Genomic DNA, 20,799 nt, shown 5'->3' with positions numbered 1-20,799 from the left:
AGCCGTAACGATCAATTGAAAAGATGGAAAGCAATTTTAGAAGAATGCACAAACCTGGCAAGGCAAACGTGGTTGCACATGCATTGAGTAGACCTCTCTTGCAAACGCATGGAGAACTAAATGCTATGACAGAAACCGTGCACGTTAGTTTCAGCTCTCCCATGGCAGAAGAAACAATAAATGTTTTTAAAAATAAAATACTGCTATCTTTAGGAAATAAATTTTACAAATTTGAAATTGTTTTTCCAACATATCACAGACACACTATTACAGAACCAATATTCAATTCAGACAATTTGATACAAATTCTAAAAGAAAGACTCAATCCGTCCGTCATAAATGGAATCTACACCGTCGAGTGGAAAACTACAAGAAATTTATCCACTTTTTAATAATTACAAAACCAGATTCTCTAATAAATTAGTTACAAACCTGACCAAGAAAACGCAATTATATCGGAACACAGGAGAGCACACCGCAACAGGACAGGTCTTGGCGTTTTTTAAAGGACGTTTCGATAGCCAACTCTGGCGGGACGAAGAAGAATTCGTAGAAGGCTGTCTTCCAGCGAATACCGAGTGTTCTGGCAATACTTTCTGCATCGATCTCGAGAAAATCAGTATTTAAAAGATGGTTGCTCTGAATGGCCGCTAAAACTTCCTTTTGGTTGGAGGTCCATTTCCTCAATGCAAATCCGGCGGAATTCAGAGCATCTCGGAGCTCTTGCACCATGAGCTGAGCTTCTTCCGTGGAGTCCGCTCCGGCTAGAACATCATCCACATACATGAAATTTCGAATGACATTGCTAGCTTTTGGATGGCTGAGTTCTACGTCAGCTGCTAGCTGCTGCAGTACTCGGATGGACAGGAAAGCCGCGCAATTGACTCAAAAGGTTACTGTTTTCACTTCGAAATCTCTGATTTCCCCTCTATTGTTACGGAAAAGTATTCGCTGGAATGGAAAGTGTCTCGGATCTACCCAGATCTGCCGATACATTTTTTCGATATCGGCGCTGAACACGTATCGGAAATAGCGACACTTCAGAATTTGAATGGTCAAGTCGGACTGTAAGACAGGGCCAGCATGAAGGATATCATTTAAACTGGTACCATTCGATGAAGGGCTGGAGGCATTGAATACTACACGGAGTTTTGTAGTCACGCTTTCCGGTTTTAAGACGTCGTGATGTGGCATATAATAGGCGTTCCATGGGTAGGAAGAACTTGTCGCATGTGCTTTATGTCGAGATATTCCTGGATCACCGAATCGTATCTCCCTTTTAAGGCCTCATTTTTTTTTAGACGCTGCTCATTTCTTAAGAACTGAGCCAACGCGAAAGACCTAGAATGCCCTAGCCCGGAACCGATATGTTCTGGGTCGCGAAAAGGCAGAGTAACGACATATATGCCGCACTCGTTTGAAGGAAATTCTTCTCGCACATGGAATCGGATTCTTTTACCAACTTTGTTGGTATATTCTCCACCTCCCAAAATTTTGTGAGTAGTTTGTCCAGTGAATTATCGTACGCGGTGGAGATTTGTGTCGAAAAAGAGGAAATTCTGCTTTGGGCTGAGGCTGACACTGGCCCAGTTAGTACCCAGCCGAAAATGGTCTCTTGCCCAAGAGAGAGCCACAGATGTTGGATTTTGCTCCACTCAGAAGCACCGAAGGCAGAATCTATTATATAGGACATCTATTGGTGCGCTCTCATAGAATTTTGGATCCGCCAGTGGAAAATCGGGAAGATCCCGAAGGAAATTTTGCGGAATTGGGTAGGAAGGCATATTTCCGGTTAGTTGAGGGAGGACATAGGCCGTCGTCTCCAACTGCAACGCGGGCCTAGTCGGAGATCGGATGGTAAAACTGCCTGAGCAGCTACTGTTTGGTTTAAGCCCGAGACTTGGGCTTGAACCACCTGGAATGGCAATCTAATTAGATTGAAAAGTCACTCGGTTATGAATGTCGCCTCTGATCCGGAGTCGATCAGGGCGCGTGCCTTAAAGTTAGTGCCAAGATGGCATGCCTGTGCCAAGAAGGATAGCTCTTGAGACCGTGGCGAAATAATTTTGAACACCGGCTTGCTCATTTGGAACGAAATTGGCCTGATTAGCGGAAATTGGCCTTGCAGGATTTGAAGGGCTTGAATTGCTGGAACAGAGGTTGTTTCGGTGCAACAACGTGTGATGCCGGCCACTGCAAGTAAAACAATTGTGCGTGCTTTTGCACTCACGAAGCTGATTTCCCTTTGCAAAGCAGTTTAAGCATAACTGCTTCCGTTTAATGTAGGCTGACCGGTCGTCAACCGACATTTGGAGAAAACGCGGACATACACGGACAGGATGGTTCTCCTTGTTGCACAAGTCGCAACTTTTCGATTTTGGGGATAGCGACTGCTCTCATAAAGAGAGAGTTATCATCGGAAGCTTGGATGAACACAGATATACCAGCAGGCAGTCCCAGTTCTCAGTGTTGATGCCTGACAGTTCTAAGGCAGTCAAGCAACCTTGAACAGTACTTTGCAGTACCTTCAAGGCCGCCCCAGATTCCTGTGGTATCGACTGCACATTAAACAGTATTTTCAATTGACTGTTTACCAACAATCGTTTATTTTCGAAACGCGGTGAGAGGCGATATCGAAACTATGGAATAACTTTTCAATTATTGATATAAATGGCTGTGAAAAGATCCCGGAAAGTCGGCCAGCGAAGATAGTCGCCTGCGAAAACTTCTGTATCGCATAGAGGCAACCGACAGCCAGAGGAAATATAGGCCTGGGGCGCAGCGTTCACGGCTGGGATGGACTGAGACGTACCCTGCTCGATTTTATCAACGAGCTGGGCAACACACCTTTCATAGACTGAATAGCAATAACTGTATTTAGCCCTGAGAATAGGCATGTTGCTTGCTGCCGCTTCACCTGCTGACACAAGGCGCTCTGAGCAGAGGTCGAATTCATTTTCAACCTTGTCCCATAGGGTTCGGACTTGTTCGCGACGGACGCTAAGCATCGTGACGGTTGGAGGTGCGGATTCCGGAGTGTTGATCTAAGCCTCAAATTCGCTTAAGCGGTCAGAAACCGAAAAGAATTTGGCTAGCGCTAGATCGGAAGCAGCCATATTTTTAGCTGTGCGCTGTACTGTGGCTTTGGATGGAGTAGCACAGTCGTCGGAAATCTGCGCAGGCGTTTTCACCGAAATGCTTGGGATTCTTCGACTCTTGTGCCCTTGTGGTGACAAAATAGACCTGGGTTTGTTAGCGGACAATTTCTTCTTATCCTCCCCGATGGGCATAATCGAAGAAATACGAAATGGAAGGGAAGCGGTTTTGGAGCCCGGTCACACTTTTGAAAAAGTGGACAGATTCCTCAAACTGCACTCAAAAAATTTAAGCTTGCCGCCGTGAACGGTATAAAGCAGCGGAAAAAGACCGTATAGGATGTAATGTGTGAGAAAGTGGTGTAAAATTTACGAAGCGGAAACGCCGTAGTTTAGACTAATTGGACAGGTGACTCGGAGTGAACAGCGAATTGTATAAATGACCTGTGATTTATGGTAATTAGGTCCACCTTATTTACGGTTGGAACACTTGGAATGTTTATTAGAACGAAGAAAATTTTATTTTTTTGTTTACAACTGGAAACGGAGAAAAAGGAATGGTGGAATTGGAGTCTTTTCTCCGCGTTGTAAGTACTTCTAAAACACAAATTAATATCCAAGCAATACAGGAAAAAATTTTGTCGGGTGAACGACTTGTATTTGCCGGTTGTATTACATATTTATGGATGATTTTTTGTAAATTTTAAAAAAAAATTAAAAAAAATAATTTAATAAATATTGAAAAAGTTATTTGTTAAAAAAAAGAGAAAAAAACGCTTTTAATTTATTGCTCGTAAATTAATTTGGAAATTTACGGAAAAAATTGATGGAAAACAAAACTCCTTTTCCGCGTCGGCACTTGGAATAAATTTTATTTGTGGTTTGGATTTGCCGACGGGAAACAATTTAAACTTTGGTATATGTTTAAAAGGAATGCAGATAATATGCGCAGTGTATGTCGGTAATATATGTGGATATAATATATGTTGATGTAATATATATGGATGTAGTATATGTAGATGTAATATGGTATATGCAATGTATATGGATGTAGTATATGTAGATGTAATATATGCAATGTATATGGATGTAGTATATGTGGATGTAATATATGCAATGTATATGGATGTAGTATATGTGGATGTAATATATGTTGATGTAATATATGGAACTGGCGGGTAAATGTTTAATTAATATTTTACTTGGAATGGCCAGAGGGTATGTGTTGTTTGTTTCGTTGTTGTATTCTTCGATAGCAAAGCAAATTGTATTAAGTGGACTGCGGAGTTAAAGCAAAAAATGTGTTGCGAAAAGAATTTTGATTGCGTTGTACACAATGCAACGAGAACAGAATTTTTGCCACTTTTGGCAGAGCTTTGGACTTAGAAATTTTCACTGAACTTGGCACAAATTATTTTCACTTTTTCACATTTGGAATTTTGAACTTTTCGGACTGGATGAATATTTAAATATATTCGGAAATTTCGACTTTTCACGAATGAGGGTGAATGGATAAGTACTTTTCTTTAATTGCCTTTTGTCAGAGAAATCCGTTAGATTTGACAATAAAACTTACAGCAAATTGAACGAAATTGGATTTTCGAACCTTTTGCTGCAGACCGGCAATTAAAAGGAATGGAAATTTCGTACTTATCTTATAATTTGGTCGCTGGTGGACAAACTTGAAAATCCAGGATATCCGGCTCGAAGGACCAAAAAATGATGGGTTGTTGGGGGTTGCTGGTCCTGGAATTTTCCAAGTATGCTGAAAAGAAACACTCGAAGAAAAGCGAACACTAGACTTTCTGTAATTGCGCGGGCGCGACCGGCCATATGTTTATTATGCGTGGTTAGTTTTGACACTGCTGCTTATTCTAATTGGCTAGGCTCTCCCAAGCGCAGCGGAGACTCCTTGGAGACTCTGTGGTGAAGAGCGGGAGAGCGTAAGAGGGAGCAGAGAGCGTAAGAGGGAGCGGAGAGCGTAAGAGGGAGCGGAGAGCGGGTGACAGTCCAAACCCCGTAACTTGAACACCACCTATTTCTTATTTTGAACAAAATTAATTGCATGGAAATGGGAAAAGAATCAATGGCTCTTGACACCTTCGTCAGAGGCCTGAACGGTGACTTGCCCAGACTGTTGGGAACCAAAGAGCCCGCAGATCTCCCATCAGCACTAATAGTATGCAGACAAAACAAGTTAACTACATGAACAGATCCAGATTTGGACAGCAAGAAAAGAGACCATCACCACAAGACCTAAACGGACTGCCAGACAAAAAACAGAGAAATTTTCATATAGACACCGCTAGCGAACAAACTACAGAGTACAACGACGAACCAACAGGAACTGATGAATCAAATCTCAATGAATACTATTCAGAAATATTAGATTTCGAGCAGGTTACAGACGGGGCAGTACTTACTGAATTACATTTTTAGAGTAGAATCCTCTTCGTTAACCTACTTCCAATCTAATGCAGGTAATGGAGAGATGATCAACATTCTGATAGACACTAGTTCCAACAAAAATTACATCCAACCAAGATTAGCTATGAAACCAATCAACAACAAACAACCCTTTTTCGTTAACTCTGTGGGCGGAAAAGTTCTTATAACACACCATACAATCGCCAATCTCTTTGACCTAAAAAATACTTTTATTACATTTTTTATACTACCCTCCTTAAAATTCTTCGATGTCATTATCGGAAAATGCAAAAGGGGTATATTTCAATACAGAATAAAATAAAACAGAAACCTCACGCGAAGTCAAAAAATTAGATACTAAAGTAGAACACGCTACAGAAACTCAAAAGAAACATTTAAGAACTATTTGCTCAAACTTTAAAAAACTTTTTGGGGACCCGGACGAAAAACTGACAAACACAACAAGAGTAGAAGCCACTATAAGGAGTACAAACGATAGCCCAATATACTCAAGACACTACCTGTACAGAGGCTCTTAGACCAGAAGTAGAAAAACAAATGCAAGAGCTGCTCGCAAACGACATAATTAGAGCCTCACGATCTCCATTCAATCCCAAAAAAAAGGACGCATCAGGACAGAGAAAACACAGAATGGTAATTGACTATAGGAAATTAAACATGGTTACCATTCCGGACAGATACCCCATACCGGACATTAACAACGTAATTGTACAACTAGGACAGAATAAGTTTTTCTCAGTCATTGACCTCAAAAGCGGCTTTCACCAAATCCCACTAAAATCCGATATTGAAAAAACATCATTCTCAGTTAAAGAGGGGAAAAAACGAGTTTTCCTTCAATTTTTCAACGGACGCTGGACGATATCCTTAGAGAACCATCTAAAAGACATCAAGATAATATTTAATATTCTAGAAGAAGCAAATATGCGAATCCAGCTCGATAAATGTGAATTCTTCAAAAAAGAATTTGAATTCTTATGGTTCTTAGTGGCCGATACTGGAATAAAAAGAATCCTGAAAAAGTCAGGGCTATCGTAGAATTTCCCGAGCCAAAGACCTTCAAAGATCTTCGTTCCTTTTTAGGACTCTTTAAGACTCAGGGTTTTACTGTCGCTTTATCAAAGATTATGCGAAACTTGCAAAGCCCCTTACAGCCCTTTTAAGAGGGGAAGTGGGCCGAGGGCATATTTCAAAAAATGTCTCAAACAGAACGCTAATCTACCTGGACGAAAACTTTAGGGAAGCAATAAACTAAAACAAACTCTAGCTTCCGAAGAAGTCATGCTGGCTTATCCAGATTATAGTAAAGAATTCCAATTGACCACCGATGCCTCCGATTATGCCATAGGAGCCGTATTAGCTCAGGAGGACAAACCAATAATGTTTATTTCTAGAACCTTAAGTAAGGCAGAAGAAAGTTACGCACCGAACATAAAAGAAAGGCTGGCCATAATTTGGGCAATACAAACTCTTCGAAATTTTTTGTATGGTCCAACTAAATATTCACAGATCACGTGTCTCTCACACACCCAACCAATCCAAAAAGCCGTAACGATCAATTGAAAAGATGGAAAGCAATTTTAGAAGAATGCACAAACCTGGCAAGGAAACGTGGTTGCACATGCATAGACCTCTCTTGCAAACGCATGGAGAACTAAATGCTATGACAGAAACCGTGCACATTAGTTTCAGCTCTCCCATGGCAGAAGAAACAATAAATGTTTTTAAAAATAAATACTGCTATCTTTAGGAAATAAATTTTAAAAATTTGAAATTGTTTTTCCAACATATCACAGACACACTATTACAGAACCAATATTCAATTCAGACAATTTTATACAAATTCTAAAAGAAAGACTCAATCCGTCCGTCATAAATGGAATCTACACCGACGAGGAAACCTTTGGAAAACTACAAGAAATTTATCCACTTTTTAATAATTACAAAACCAGATTCTCTAATAAATTAGTTACAAACCTGACCAAGAAAACGCAATTATATCGGAATACAGGAGAGCACACCGCAGCGAAAACAAACAGCAGCTTTTAGAAAAAGTATATTTTCCACAAATGAGGGCTAAAGTCACAAACATTACGAAGGAATGTCGGACCTGCAAAGAACAAAAATACTAAAGACACAATACTCAGGGCAAATTATTCATGTCGACTTTTATCTCACATGTAAACAAGTAGTCCTCACAGCAATAGATAAGTTTTCTAATTCGCACAAGCTAAAATAGTCAATTCACGAGCAACCCAAGACACAAAATAACCCATGAAAGAAATATTAATAAACTTCGGTATTCCTGAAGTAGTGGTAATAGATAACGAAAAGTCCATTGGATCAGATAAAGGTATATACGGTCAGATCGAACGCTTTCATTCAACTCTTTCAGAATTTATTAGATGCCAAAAAGCCGAGAAATTACACAGTTCATTAAACGACCTTATAGAGAGATCAGTTGTCAAATATAATTATTCAATACACTCAACCACAAACAGGAAACCGGTCGATTTATTCTTTGGCAGAAAAGTATCTCTGGACCCTAAACTATTACAGACAGAAAGACAGAAAATTACGGACAAAATCAAGCGCACGCAGGAAAAAGATCTAGCTCAACATAATAAAAGTAGGAATCGGATAAAAAATTACTATCCTGGACAAGAAATATTCGTACAAAACAATAAAAGATTAGGCACCAAATTGTCACCCAGATACAAAAAAGAAATTGTCAAGGAAAACAGACACACTACAGTACTAGCAGAAAGCGGGATAATAATTTATAAAAAACGAATTCGAAATTAAACACCGTCATTTACAGAGCCCTTCTGAATGTGTGCGCTGCGCACGTACAAATAACGGACTACTCTAATTCTGACATTGTGACACTGACTACAGGACTAGCCAAGGTTCAACAGGGATCTTTCGATTAATCCATATTATTGACATAAAGTAATATAAAAAAACAATTGATAAAATAAAGCAGACAGCCTTAATGAAATTAAAAACTTATGACCCAATCCTACCCTTCATAATAGAGGAAGTCAGGATTTCTAAAAACCTAATCAATAGATTGAAAGTAAGGAGTATAAAGAAAAGACATATAGATCTAATAGGTAGTGCTTGCAAATGGCTGGCTGGATCCCCAGATAGCATCCCCCAGATATCAGAGATTTTGAAATAATTCAGGAACTGAAGAAGCAACACTCAATGAATACTATTCAGAAATCTTAGACTTCGAGCAGGTTACAGACGATGCCGAACATACTGAATTATATTTTTTAGAGTAGAACCAAAGACACTAGAATAACAGGATGCGTAACGCCATACGATTTTTTGGCACGCAGAGCCTAGAAGTAAGGCAGAAGAAAGTTACGCACCGAACAAATTTTGGTCCAACCAAAATAAAAATATTCACAGATCACGAGTCTCTCACACACCCAACCAATCCAAAAAGCCGTAACGGTCAAATGAAAAAAAAAAATGGAAAGCAATTTTAGAAGAATACACCCACGAACTTTTGCACAAACCTGGCAAGGCAAACGTGGTTGCAGATGCATTGAGTAGACCTCCCTTGCAAACGCATGGAGAACTAAATGTTATGACAGAAAACGTGCACAGTAGTTTCAGCTCTCCCATGGCAGAAGAAACAATAAATGTTTTTAAAAATAAATACTGCTATCTTTAGGAAATAAATTTTAAAAATTTGAAATTGTTTTTCCAACATATCACAGACACACTATTACAGAACCAATATTCAATTCAGACAATTTTATACAAATTCTAAAAGAAAGACTCAATCCGTCCGTCATAAATGGAATCTACACCGACGAGGAAACCTTTGGAAAACTACAAGAAATTTATCCACTTTTTAATAATTACAAAACCAGATTCTCTAATAAATTAGTTACAAACCTGACCAAGAAAACGCAATTATATCGGAATACAGGAGAGCACACCGCAGCGAAAACAAACAGCAGCTTTTAGAAAAAGTATATTTTCCACAAATGAGGGCTAAAGTCACAAACATTACGAAGGAATGTCGGACCTGCAAAGAACAAAAATACTAAAGACACAATACTCAGGGCAAATTATTCATGTCGACTTTATCTCACATGTAAACAAGTAGTCCTCACAGCAATAGATAAGTTTCCTAATTCGCACAAGCTAAAATAGTCAATTCACGAGCAACCCAAGACACAAAATAACCCATGAAAGAAATATTAATAAACTTCGGTATTCCTGAAGTAGTGGTAATAGATAACGAAAAGTCCATTGGATCAGATAAAGGTATATACGGTCAGATCGAACGCTTTCATTCAACTCTTTCAGAATTTATTAGATGCCAAAAAGCCGAGAAATTACACAGTTCATTAAACGACCTTATAGAGAGATCAGCTGTCAAATATAATTATTCAATACACTCAACCACAAACAGGAAACCGGTCGATTTATTCTTTGGCAGAAAAGTATCTCTGGACCCTAAACTATTACAGACAGAAAGACAGAAAATTACGGACAAAATCAAGCGCACGCAGGAAAAAGATCTAGCTCAACATAATAAAATTAGGAATCGGATACAAAATTACTATCCTGGACAAGAAATATTCGTACAAAACAATAAAAGATTAGGCATCAAATTGTCACCCAGATACAAAAAAGAAATTGTTAAGGAAAACAGAAACAGGCAGAATAATTTATAAAAAACTAATTCGAAATTAAACACCGTCATTTACAGAGCCCTTCTGAATGTGTGCGCTGCAGACGTACAAATAACGGACTACACTAATTGTGTCATTGTGACACTAACTACAGGACTAGCCAAGGTTCAAATAGGGATCTTTCGATTAATCCATATTATTGACATAGAGGAATATGACAAAACAATTGATAAAATAAACCAGACAGCCTTAATGAAATTAAAAACTTATGACCCAATCCTACCCTTCATAATAGAGGAAGTCAGGATTTCTAAAAACCTAATCAATAGATTGAAAGTAAGGAGTATAAAGAAAAGACATATAGATCTAATAGGTAGTGCTTGCAAATGGCTGGCTGGATCCCCAGATAGCATCCCCCAGATATCAGAGATTTTGAAATAATTCAGGAACTGAAGAAGCAACACTCAATGAATACTATTCAGAAATCTTAGACTTCGAGCAGGTTACAGACGATGCCGAACATACTGAATTATATTTTTTAGAGTAGAACCAAAGACACTAGAATAACAGGATGCGTAACGCCATACGATTTTTTGGCACGCAGAGCCTAGAAGTAAGGCAGAAGAAAGTTACGCACCGAACAAATTTTGGTCCAACCAAAATAAAAATATTCACAGATCACGAGTCTCTCACACACCCAACCAATCCAAAAAGCCGTAACGGTCAAATGAAAAAAAAAATGGAAAGCAATTTTAGAAGAATACACCCACGAACTTTTGCACAAACCTGGCAAGGCAAACGTGGTTGCAGATGCATTGAGTAGACCTCCCTTGCAAACGCATGGAGAACTAAATGTTATGACAGAAAACGTGCACAGTAGTTTCAGCTCTCCCATGGCAGAAGAAACAATAAATGTTTTTAAAAATAAATACTGCTATCTTTAGGAAATAAATTTTAAAAATTTGAAATTGTTTTTCCAACATATCACAGACACACTATTACAGAACCAATATTCAATTCAGACAATTTTATACAAATTCTAAAAGAAAGACTCAATCCGTCCGTCATAAATGGAATCTACACCGACGAGGAAACCTTTGGAAAACTACAAGAAATTTATCCACTTTTTAATAATTACAAAACCAGATTCTCTAATAAATTAGTTACAAACCTGACCAAGAAAACGCAATTATATCGGAATACAGGAGAGCACACCGCAGCGAAAACAAACAGCAGCTTTTAGAAAAAGTATATTTTCCACAAATGAGGGCTAAAGTCACAAACATTACGAAGGAATGTCGGACCTGCAAAGAACAAAAATACTAAAGACACAATACTCAGGGCAAATTATTCATGTCGACTTTTATCTCACATGTAAACAAGTAGTCCTCACAGCAATAGATAAGTTTCCTAATTCGCACAAGCTAAAATAGTCAATTCACGAGCAACCCAAGACACAAAATAACCCATGAAAGAAATATTAATAAACTTCGGTATTCCTGAAGTAGTGGTAATAGATAACGAAAAGTCCATTGGATCAGATAAAGGTATATACGGTCAGATCGAACGCTTTCATTCAACTCTTTCAGAATTTATTAGATGCCAAAAAGCCGAGAAATTACACAGTTCATTAAACGACCTTATAGAGAGATCAGCTGTCAAATATAATTATTCAATACACTCAACCACAAACAGGAAACCGGTCGATTTATTCTTTGGCAGAAAAGTATCTCTGGACCCTAAACTATTACAGACAGAAAGACAGAAAATTACGGACAAAATCAAGCGCACGCAGGAAAAAGATCTAGCTCAACATAATAAAATTAGGAATCGGATACAAAATTACTATCCTGGACAAGAAATATTCGTACAAAACAATAAAAGATTAGGCATCAAATTGTCACCCAGATACAAAAAAGAAATTGTTAAGGAAAACAGAAACAGGCAGAATAATTTATAAAAAACTAATTCGAATTAAACACCGTCATTTACAGAGCCCTTCTGAATGTGTGCGCTGCAGACGTACAAATAACGGACTACACTAATTGTGTCATTGTGACACTAACTACAGGACTAGCCAAGGTTCAAATAGGGATCTTTCGATTAATCCATATTATTGACATAGAGGAATATGACAAAACAATTGATAAAATAAACCAGACAGCCTTAATGAAATTAAAAGCTTACGACCCAATCCTACCCTTCATAATAGAGGAAAACCTAATCAATAGATTGAATGTCAGGAGTATAAGAAAAGACATATAGATCTAATAGGTAGTGCTTGGAAATGTCTGGCTGGATCCCCAGATAGCAGAGATTTTGAAATAATTCAAGAAAAAATAAATTCAGCTTTAACTAACAACAATAACCATGTTATGCTTAATAGGTTTATCATTGACAAAATAAATAAAATCACTCTGGCCAATAGAAATTTAATAAACAGCCTAAAATATGAAGGAGACGCCCAAAGGGATACTATCACCACATTAATGTTTCAAATTCAAATGCTTAAAGAAGAAATTCTTAATCTTAATCACGCCATACAGTGGGCAAAGGCAGACATTAGCAACCCCTAAATACTAGGAGACGAGGAGATCAATGAAGTTAAAAGAATATTAGATCAGAATGAATTACACAAACTTTGAGGAAGCCATGCACATAGCAGAAGTTAACATAGCAAGTAACGGACCAATGTTAATCTATATTGTAAAAATCCCTCTAACCGATACCAAGCTGTGTGAAGAAATTCTAATTAAACCAATAAAATTGGTCAATATGTCAACAAAATATTAACCGAACATGTAATTAAATGTAAAGATAAAATATTCGCAAAAACTACAAAATGTAATACTTATAATGAGATAACAATTTGTTATCTTGCCTATTAAATCTCCTAAAGTCACCCTGCCAACTGCATTAGAATCAACAACCAACACATCTCCACAATTGATGAAATCGCACACGGAGTTATCTTACTCAACAAATTCAGCGGCAAGATCTCAGTCAACGGAACAACGTCAACACTTAATGTGTCATTTGTCTTTAACTTCAGCAATACCACCATAGAAATTGATGAACAAGCCTTTGCGAACAACCTATCCCGGCAATCCTCCAAACCGAGATGACAATTAAAAACCTAGAAGACAAACTACCACTAGAATTCGTCAAGGAACTTAATGTCAATAATACTAAAACCTTGGAGCTGTTAAAAACAACCTCCCACACAGCCGATATGGGCTGCGTCCTAATCACCGTAATCGTTGTAATGAAGATCCACATCTTGATTAAGTTTACAAAGGTTACAAAATTCCATATCAACCAAACCACCGATGACAAACCGACCAATGACCGCAACGAGTGGGGACACTCGATTTTAAAGGCGGAGGAGTTAGCACCAAAAGAATTCGCAACAACAATCTGCGAAGGCTTACACGCGCATCAGGTCGTGCACCAGTAGCCAATAAATGCAAGATCAGCGTCTGGAGCGCTTCCGTGGGAGCGACGATGGCAGAGCCAGCAACGGAGTTGGCACTGACGCTAGCAGAAGCAGCGACGGTGCTGGGGGTATAAATACCACCCAATTTTGTACTTTAAATTCAGTTCCGATTTTTGTCAAAATAAAGACGGACCACCGGTCCTAATTACCTTCTTGTGAAAATAAACAAACGTTTACTTTAACTTACACACTAGCTTGCACTACATTTTCATCTCTCTCTAACACACTATTTATGGCAATCCGATCGGACCCCACTCAGCTGCAGAAGCTATTCGTGCCTCTGCCGCAGCGCTCGACAGAATTTTTTCGCAATATTAAATTTTTATCTGAATATGAAATCACAGAAGGAATTTCTGGAATGCTAAGAGTCCTTCCTGACCTTTCACACGTCCTTCCTGACACGTCCTCGTGTCTCTAATCCACCAATCAAGTCCAAGTCACACAACTTCGTCAACTTAATTGCCATTTATTTAACAAACTCAAATATCTTTATCTGTTACATTTATTAACTTATAGAGCCGCTTACACAAACCTTAATTGACAATTCATCTCATAATTTATTCTCCTTTTACAGACTTAGTTACAAAGACATCTCCAATTTACATGTCAAAACTTCAAGCCATTTACATTTTCCATAACTTTAATTTCTCATATTAATCTTGGCGTGTCTTCTCTCACACCCAATCTCCCGCCATAACACCGCCATAACACTTCTCGTCCCTGTGAGTTAGCTATTATAAAACTGGTCGTCCCTGCGAGTTAGCTGTTATAGTGCAGTCATCATCTCTTGACTCCCGCCATAACACTTCTCGTCCCCGCGAGTTAGCTGGTATAGTGCGGTCATTACTCTTTTTCATTTCATTCGTGCCGTTCGCCAAATTTTTTCCCTCTTGGGACACAGATGCACGATCACTAGTGCCACTCTTTTAGTGCTACTCTTTTCCCTCTAGGGAGTCACCATTACATTCCGCTGTAAATTGTCTGTCTGGGCGCTCTTAGTCATTCATGCGAATATTTATATGTTCGCTTATTAACTAACGACTTCAAATCGTTTCGATCACCATCCAGTACATTAATCACTCGATGACGCTCCTCGCCTAACACATGATCACCTACCTTATACCGAACTACTTTTGCTTTGTTTTTATCAAACCTTGGTTATCGTACTGTTCATTCTTTCGCATGTTTTCCTTGGCTTGTACCCTCATTCGTTCTCTATCGTCTACACTTTCTTCCACATCGATTGGCAACAACTTAAAAGGCCTAGCTTCTCTTCCTATCAGCAATTCCAAAGCACTTGTTTCAGTGACTCGATTTGTGGCGCAATTCATGACTCCTTAGATTTCTGCCAACGCATCGTGCCATGATCGCTGACTCGTTTTCACAGCAGTAAGCATAGTTTTAACAGTGCTCGTCACCCTTTCAACCTACCCATTTGCTCTGCTGGCATCTGTAGCTATGAAAAACAACTCAATCCTGTTTTTTTAACAAAACTCACCGAACCTGTTTCTGGCAAAACTTCTGCCTTGATTCACTACAATGCGACTGGGAACTCCAAAGAAAGGCAAACTTGACTTTTCTATAAAATCCGGATGAAACGGTATTTTATAAAATCCGCTGGCTATGTCAAAAAACTGGAAAAATATTTACCACCCCACAAACGATCTATTTGATCTGAAATCAGTGGCAATAGAAACTTATCAGAAAAAATATTTAAGTTTAGCTCCCGAAAATCGATACACAACCTCTAACTACCGTCCTTCTTTTTGACTAGTAACATTGGACTTGGAAATGGAGAACTGCTGGGACGAATTACATCTTTTCTCTAACTAACAGCTTCTCATCTGCACTGAGTCGATATGGGCGAATTTGAACAGTTTTATTCTTATCACTTAAACGAATTTCCAATGCACCTGTGGTTACACGCTTATTTGGAAATTAATACGAAACTTTTTCAATACATTTCTTAATTTACATTTATCATTATCGCTTAATTCGGTATTGATGTCAGAAAGTATTTCCAAACTATTCTCAGGTGCATTATTATGAACGGCATTAATAACTTTGAATTTGTAAATACTAAATTTATCAGATTTAATCGATACACCGAAACCAAGCCTTAATATGTCTTGGCCAATCATCATGTCGTGCTTTAAATAGTTGTCCACTACAACATGAAACTATATTTCTAAATTCAATTGAGACATTCGGACTGTTGATAGTATTTTCAAGTATCGATATTCACTATATTTTCACCAATTTCTTTTAAAATAACTGGATTATTAATTCTCTTGCCAGCCTATTTGTTAGTCAATTTTTACGCCTCCTGTTATCTCTGATAGTAATTTCTATTAAAGAGGCGAATGTCTATCATGTAAAAGTCCAGTACGTTATTTGTTTTATTATTTCAAATGCTAATTTTGTGTTTTTGCGTTCAGTTTTTGCAATGTTACATATTTCACACTCGTTAATAATATTTAAATTAATATTTGATTATCAGGGTAGTAAAATTTTTCTTTGAAGATGCTAATGGTTTATAATGTATACCTGGGTGCAAGAACTCTTTATAACTTTTAAGTATGACATCCTTGAATTGTGCATATGTAATGATATTTATTAATTTTGTTGTAGATCTCATGACTTTTGTTAAATTATTCGGACTGACTATTTCTATTCATCATCATCTTCATTATTATAGTATACTACAGTTTCTTTTGTGCATAAGTAATCTTTTATCCATTGTTTTGCCTGATCGGGTATCATTTCTATTGTTTCATGAAAATATTTTATTATTTAAATGTCATCAGAATTTCCATTAACAAATTCAATTTTTCGCTTGTAGTAATTGATTGGTCTTTCCGTTAATGAAATGTAATTTTGGTTATCTTCATGTCTACTATGTATGGTAGCAGCTCACGTGGGATTCACCGTGGGCATTGGTGGCGTCCGTGGTTGATGAGAATGTTTTCTCGAACTTTGAATAAATTAATATTGGTTCGGATATAATTAAAAATTTATAAATTAAAAGTAGTAAGAGCAATGGCAAAACATAACATGGAAAAGAATGCCAATTACGATTAAATTAGATTTGATAGAAATAAAGCAACAGTTCTTAAACATAAAGTCGAGCTCTACGTTACTTAAGAATGAAGAGCGTCATCAAACTAAATTAGATGCCGAATTCAGACGTCTATTCTTGGTAGTTGAAACATAACATGGTGGTCGGTATAAACTTAAAGCTTTGAATAATAGTCGCACATATAAATATTCCCATGAATTTTTGCGAAAAATGCCGGAGACCGGGTTTGCCGGAGAGTTTGAAGATGATCAAGGTGACCATAAAGATAGCCCAGGTCTAGCCTGTGAGGGCTGCGAAATTGAAAATGGTCGTTGTGGTAATGAAAGTGCCACGGGTCGAGCCAGTGAGGGGCAGCGACTTTAAAATTTAATAATAAGAAAATGTAATGTAATGTAATGTTATGTTGCTATGTGAGCTAGAAAAACGAAATATTGACTAGTAATAATTCAAATGAAATGTTATTTTTCTAAGAAAGACCAGTATATCGATATTGTTATGAATTAAATTTGGTGGTAATCAAAGTCTCATGGCATAGATATAAAGAGAAATGTTAAGTAATTAAGAGATGTTTTTTGATGTTCTAAAAAGAAAAAGAAAGGACGTGTGTAGGGAGGAAGGCCAATTAATTCAATTTATAACGTATATTTTATATTTGCTAAGAGGTGGGCATATTGTTTTGTTTGCGTATTTCTTCTTTATTCGTAAAGCTAGGCAGAAATATTTTCTGTCAACGAAGTCTGGCATGGGATGAATGGGACGGATAGAGTCCGGTAAAACTCACCACATTGTGTCTGTGTAGTGGTGAATGAAAGAGAATAAGAAAGGAAAACGCTGGGTTTTGGGAATTCTTGGTGATGAAATTGAGAGGGATAGTCATGCCACGTGCCAGAAAGCGTTTCGTTGAGGAAACAGAGAAAGACACTTTCAACGAGGAGTCTACAGACTTCGTATTGACATCAGAAGTGGGATTTTCCAAGCCTCACAACTGTGGAGACAACCTGCGAACACTCTTGGATTCGCAAAATCACACTCAAAGAGTGACAAATGACGAAGTAGCTGTAGTGCTTCCAAAATTTAACCCCGATCGCACTGGTTCAGAGGGAGCATCATTGTGTTCAACAGTGGATTATATTCTATCTGAAAATCAGCTACATGGCAACTCTCTCTTTATGGCTCTCAGCAAGGGGCTGGAGGGAAGCGTTTCGCATTGGTTATCCCAAACATTCATTCCGGGAATCATATGGATTCAGTTTCGGGAGTTGTTTTTGCAAAATTATGCAGGAACTGAGACATTGGCCGCAACAGTTATGAATTTGCTGTATGGGAGCAGGATGGTTACTTCTCTCGTGTCCAGGTGGAAGTCAACGGATGTGGGACAAATTGAAGTTTCGGTTGTGCTGGCGCAGGCCCTGCCCATTAGGCTGGTGTCTTACTTGTTAACGCACGGGCCCGCGAGAGATAAGAAAATGATTTCTATTTTTTCGAGTTGAAAATTTAGTTAATTATTCAATGGATAAAAACACACCTTCTAATCCGCCGCTCTCGGAAGAGCTGAACGGATTCGAGAAGATGAAGAAAATCGCTGGACATACTACATCAGAGATACGAGCCATGATTGCCCCAAGGCAATATGATTCTTTTCGCCTTTCACACGAAAGTTTTGGTAAAACCAGCTCTGCTTCAACAGTAAAAAATACAGTTACCACATCTCTTTTTTGTGCAACAAAAACAACGTACACTGTTGGAGCTTCGACAAGTACTGCTCCGACAAGTACTGCTTCGACAAGAACTGCTTCAGTTAATTCCTCTGTAATAAGTATGTGCACAGGTTATACTTCTTCACCAGAGGTTCCCCGACTGGGGTTCCCGTTTCAGACCCGCCGCCCTTCTGGACGCAGGAAGCGGAACCCTACCAATTCTGGAAAAGATCCTACAATATTGAAAAAAAGCAAAGAAACCATTTCCCGAGCGTCTATGGGAAAAACAAAAAAGCTTCGCCCTCAACTAGTCTGCGCAACCACCGTTTCCACCACCGTTTGCACCTTTAGCTGAAGAAATAAGACTTACCGAAGATTTGGAGACTAATGAGGGATCAATTGAATTTAGCGCTGACAACTCAAATAATGACCAGGCGCGTCAAACGGCAGCTCCAAAACCTCCTCCAATATGTGTTCCTAATGTTAACAGTATCAGTAAGCTAGAAAGCACCCTCAACCAGGTAATCTCTAAAGATAAATATGACATACGTACTCCAGATCAGGAATTTCTCGAGTCTACACAGAAGATGCAACGTCATTCAAAAGTGTGGTTCGTAACTTGACTGCCCTGAATTGCCAGTGTTGGCATCATCAACTCCGTGAGGAAAAACCATAAAGGGTGGTGCTGAAGAACATGCACTGAACCGTGCCAAGAAAAGAAATAGAGCGCTGTTTGACAGACAAAGGCTTCGTTGTACTGAACATTTACCTCCCAAGGAAGCCTGGCTGGAATAAAATCTTGGCTGGTGGAACCGACGACGAAGAAGCCATTGTTTAGCTATTGAGCTTTTTCAATAGTTGTTGCGAATAATGAAAAACCGAAGAAAGTTTGTTTATATTACGACACTGTTTATTTTGCGAATTGTTTAAGGCAGCTAGGCGACAAAGAGCTATATCGAATGCACAAATTTGGTCTTTTCCGAAACACGACGAATTGGCAATTGGCGGGCCGAAGAAATGCAGCGCCCAAGCTTAACGTAGGTAGCTAACAAAAGAAACAAGGAATGAGCGCCGTACAGATAAATGCGTGCGAGACCATGGGTTTGCACTGTGGGCATCGCAACTGCTACCACTGACTAATTTGGCTTACAATATTAAAGAATATGAGATTAGTCTACTGTACAGTTTTGGCGGCTGCATGACCCAACATCCTCCCCCCGTTGGAAGCTTAGCTTCCAACAGAGTCCTCAAGGGGAAGCAGACACAGCTTGTTCACTGCCCGCCTTATTACTCCAGACGCGGTTCTCAATTCTGCAACTCTCGCCAAAGGCCATCTCATGGGGGGTAGATTCTCGTCCTTAACGAGATGCGCTGCCAAGAGTCAAGCCCATTATAGTTTAGGCCCGTTATATCCGGCTCGTCAAACGACGAAGGTGGACCACCATTGGGAAAATGCGCCGGAGTGAGGACGTCCAGATCGGCAGGGTTCTATGAAATGGGAACTAAATGTCTGGAGTTAATAACTGCCGCGATGTGGCACACCAGCGTCCTCAGCTCGTCGAAGGTCAGAACCGCCGTACCCACAGCGCGGTAGAAATGATGCTTGGCCGTTTTCACCGCTGCTTCCAAAAGTCCACCGAAATGGGGCGACCGTGGAGGGATGAACCGCCAGTCAATCGTCTCCGAAAGGCAAAAATTCTGAACGGACCCTTGATGCTCACTGCTGAGAAATAACCTTCGAAGTTACAGAAGTTCATTTTCATTCCGCCGGGTGCATATGAACCTCTTGAGTCCGCACAAAAACGCAACTGTCGAGAGATAATTGATCAGCTACAGGTGCACTGCCTTGGTTGCAAAGCATATAAATACGCAGACGTAGCATTTAACTGCGGGCTTGTTGCGAGTATACGACTTGTGAAAGAAGGGTCCACAGAAGTCTATACCAGCAACCTCAAAAGCGTGAGATCCTTGCAAGCGCTCCTTGGGAAGGTCCTTCATTATGTGCTCTATCAGCCGCGGCTTAATCCGAAAACATCTGATGCAGGAAACTTCCCAGCGTTTTTAGGGACTGCAGGTCCTCCCATAAATGCGCGCGCTGCACCAACCGCAGCATCATATGAGTACCCTCTTGAATGTGTGAGACGGTGAGCCCAGGATGACGAATAACATTACAAAATTTGTAAATGTATGCAAACACTCGTTGCAGTGAGGGGTAAGAATTTGCAAATTTGGAGCTAGCAATTACATACACGTACGGCGACTTTACGATGAACACACTTCGACGAAGCTCAAGCACCGGTTTGTCAGGACAAACAGCTGTTGG

This window comes from Drosophila sechellia, unplaced genomic scaffold (assembly GCF_004382195.2).
Source record: "Drosophila sechellia strain sech25 unplaced genomic scaffold, ASM438219v1 Y_28, whole genome shotgun sequence".
Taxonomy (NCBI): domain Eukaryota; kingdom Metazoa; phylum Arthropoda; class Insecta; order Diptera; family Drosophilidae; genus Drosophila; species Drosophila sechellia.
This window is presented reverse-complemented; position numbering follows the sequence as displayed.